General features: G+C 38.8%; 1 non-coding gene across 1 annotated transcript; it reads right to left on the bottom strand.

Moving 5' to 3' along the window:
* Positions 1-968: 968 nt before the first annotated feature.
* Positions 969-1040, bottom strand: TRNAG-CCC (transfer RNA glycine (anticodon CCC)). Its single transcript has one exon. It is a non-coding gene; the product is annotated as a tRNA-Gly (tRNA).
* Between the last annotated feature and the right edge of the window lie 2850 nt (positions 1041-3890).

Here is a 3890-nt window from a genome sequence, read left to right as displayed (position 1 = left end):
TATATACACACATATCAGTAATCTATTTTGTTTAATTACTGTTTATGTTTTTATCCATTTCTTCACTAGTATTAGCTATTTTAATTGAAAAAACTATGATAAATTGGAATTTCTGGAAATTAGACCAGCCCCCACACACATAAACACAAGCATCATTGCACAATCATTATTTTTTTTTTCACAATATCCTTGGCTTTCAACGGAATGTGAAGAATATTTAATCCTTTTCCTCCTTCCCTCCCCATGCACTGAGATTTTACTGGGATGCATTCAATTTACATATTTGTGTTTTTATACAATTAAGTATTAAAATCCAGGACAATGGACTAGCTCTCATATATTCGGGCTTTCTTTCATATGCAATACAAATAAATTCTTAGTCCTTCTTATTAAATTTATGTCTATGAACTAGTCATTTTCAACATCATTAACAGTTGGCAATTTTTCATTGCTTTCCTAAGACATTATTACCAACTGCAGAAAAGCAAACAAACAACTATTGATTTGTGTATGCAACTCGTATTGATGTTAATTAACCTGATAAGATTGGCTTAATTTTAGTTTGCTTTTATTAGTCTCCAAACAGTCTTCAAAAATTAATAATTGTCTCAATCTAATATTAAAATAAATTTTGTTATCTTCTTCTGTGTCTTATTATTGTAAATTAACCGAGAGTTTAATGACAGTAATGAAAACTGATGTTGCAGTTCTGTACCTAACTCAAACAGCAATTTTCCAAAATCTCACTATTGGATTGATGATTGTTATTTTAATACCATTTATCATATTTAAGAAGGTTTTTTCTGTATCTGTTTTACTTAGGCTTTTCTTTTTTTAATTTGTAAGAACTATGTTTTTAATCAAATACCTATGTAGTTACACGGGTTTCTGTCTTACACTTTTTATTATCATTAATTATACTGATGAAATTTCTGTACCAGATCTTAGTTGCAGCTTGTGGGATGTAGTTCCCTGACTAGAGATTGAACCTGGGCCTCTGCAATGGGAGTGCAGAGTTTTAGCCACTGAACCACCAGGGAAGTCCCTTGATACAGTTTCTGAAGTTTCACATTAATTTCATTCATGAAATACATAGTACTTTATTATCACCTATTATTCTTTGGGTCTAGACCTATGTGAGGTCTGCCAACATTCTGGTTTAGAATTTTTCACCTGTGTTCATAAAGGACATGATTCTGTCTTGCTGTTTTAAATGATACCATCCAGTTTGTCAGTGAATGCCATACCATGAGTAAGATGAAATCAGACAACTTGCATGCAGACTACTGAAGGGAACCACATGACGCCTCCTCCCCCAGACAAGCCACTCGGGCAGAATTCATTTGAGCTGAACACAACTGAGAAGGAGGGGGGAAGATAAAAGCCCTGGGTCCTCCACTGTTTGCCTAAAAGCAGGACACAAATTTCCAGCGCTATCCCGAAAGACAAAGGTTAATCCCAGAGATAGCTTTATACGCCATCGTGGGTAGGGCGGGGGTGGGGTACTCTCCAGTTACAGCCATGGCCTTCTCACTGGGCTCACTTGTCTCATTGCAGACCATGGGTGCTATACAGTACGTGGACTTCAGTAGTTGTGGTACTTGGGCTTAGTAGCCCCTCGGCATGTGGGATCAAAGTTCCCTGACCAGGGATTGAACCAGCATTCCCTGCATGGCAAGGCACATTCTTAACCACCAGACCACCAGGGAAGTCCTGCTCCTACAGCGTTTTTTAACTCCCAGATTTGTAGGTCTTCACTTGTCGCTGTTATTAACTGTTTCCTCTTTACCATTGTTTATCCTTCTGTCCATGGTAACATACCACTTTCAGGGCTTCCCTGGTGGTTCAGTGGTAAAGAATCCGCCCGCAATGCAGGAGATGCAGGTTCAATCCCTGGATGGGGAAGATCCGCTGCAGGAGGGAACGACAACCCACTCCAGTATTCTTGCCTGAGAAATCTCATGCACAGAGGAGTCTGACAGGCTGCAGTCCACGGAGTTACAAAATGCCAGACATGGTTTAGCGACTAAACAACAACAATATGCCACTTCACAGTAAAATTTTACAAACATTTCTTCTTCTAGCATATTTCAATTTATGTTTGACTCTCTCCAGACTCCCAATCCTTGCACAAGTCTTGAAAAGTTTCAAAAACCAAGAAAGCAACCCTCTTCTATGCATCTCTCCGTCATGGTATTGGGATTTAACACATTGTAAGTGTCAACAAGTCTTAAAAAAAAAAAGGAATATTAGTGATTTCTTTTCAGGATATATTTGTTTCTCCAAGATCCTCATTACAAATCTTTTCCTCTTGAAATTCTCCCAGAGTCACATTAGCAAGCCCTGTCCCTACCACTGTTCAGTTATTTTAGTCTTTTTCTGGATGATGAAAGATGTTGGACACGTCCATTTCTCAGTTACTATTGTTTCAAGTTAAAGATGAACAACACAGGAACAGTAAAGAAATTATGCCCTTTAAATGGTATTCAGTGTTTTCTTTCATTGAAATGATGTTTTTTAACAAGCTGTTCTTTTTTACTCATAACCGCTTTGGTATATAAGAACATTTGTGTTTTAAGCCCAGCTGAATAAAATGAGTGGAGATTTTAATATATATATATATATATATATATATATATGTACACATATATATATTAATATATATATGTATATATGTGTATGTATATATATATATATATATATATATATATATAATACTCAGAGCATTAGATCCAAGCCACATGTTTCTAAGTCCACAGAAAACTTGGTCTTACCACAAGAGATCAATGCCCCACTTGGAAAGTTACCTTAGCAACCAGGGCCCAACAATCAACAGATCACTCACAACTTTCCAAAATAACCACCACGGCCACTTACACGAGTACATCTAAAAACCAGGAGGTGTAGAAAAGCAAAAAGTAGCATTTATTTGGGGATTAAAAAAAATTCAAGGTGCTGTCTGTAGTCTGAATTTTTATTTGCAAAGTCACTCCTCTCAACCCCACAGTGACTTCACCTAACTATAGCCAGGGTGCAGGCATCTGGCCCAAACCGTGACACAGAATTACAATTTTCAGATGAACCCAAAGATGCTGTCCGTGTCAAGCTCCCCAGATGAGGTTCAAGGTCATCTCGGTTTCAGCAACACGATTTCAGCAGCAGTTCTCAAACTCGATCATTTCGGGAACCCTTGATATCGTTAGCAGTGGCTTCAGAAATTAACAGCTCGTGTGGGCTGCCTGCATGCCTGCTAAATCTCTTCAGTCATGTCCGACTAACTTTGCCAGTTTCTGAACTGGAGCCCCTCTCCCCCACTGCCCCAGGCTCCTCTGTCCGTGGGATCTCCCAGGCAAGAATACAGGAGTGTGGTGCCCTCCTCCAGGGGAATCTTTCCAACCCAGGGACTGAACTCATGTCTCCTGTGCCCCTGCACTGCAGCCTTATTCTTTACCACTGAGACACTGGGTAAGCTCCCCATGTAGTTTAGTATGGTGCAACTTGAAACGGAGACATTCCTATATAGTATTTATCAAGTAATGCTCTGTCAAAACACAAATAACATACTTGTGGAAAATCAACAGATTTTACCAAACAAACTGAAGACTCGACAAGCGTCTTCTGGCTGTTGCTGACCTTGTGAACACCTGGCTTCCTAGCAGACACTTGGATTCTAATGGGCATCCTTATACTCAAACTGTTGTCATACACTGCTGTGTTTGGAGGCTCAGAATAAAATGCAATCTTGCATGGATGTGTAGTTGGAAAAGCTTTTTCTCTTCAGAGTACTGTGGACATTCCTCTCTGATGCAATTAAATTTCTAAATTCTCATACACCCAAATCCCAAAAATGGGTCGTTTCTTACAGATGGCTTGAAATCTGGAATCTGTAG

Source organism: Ovis canadensis, chromosome X (genome assembly GCF_042477335.2).
Source record: "Ovis canadensis isolate MfBH-ARS-UI-01 breed Bighorn chromosome X, ARS-UI_OviCan_v2, whole genome shotgun sequence".
NCBI classification, from domain to species: domain Eukaryota; kingdom Metazoa; phylum Chordata; class Mammalia; order Artiodactyla; family Bovidae; genus Ovis; species Ovis canadensis.
The sequence above is the reverse complement of the archived record's forward strand: the minus strand, read 5'-3'. Positions and strand labels throughout refer to the sequence as shown.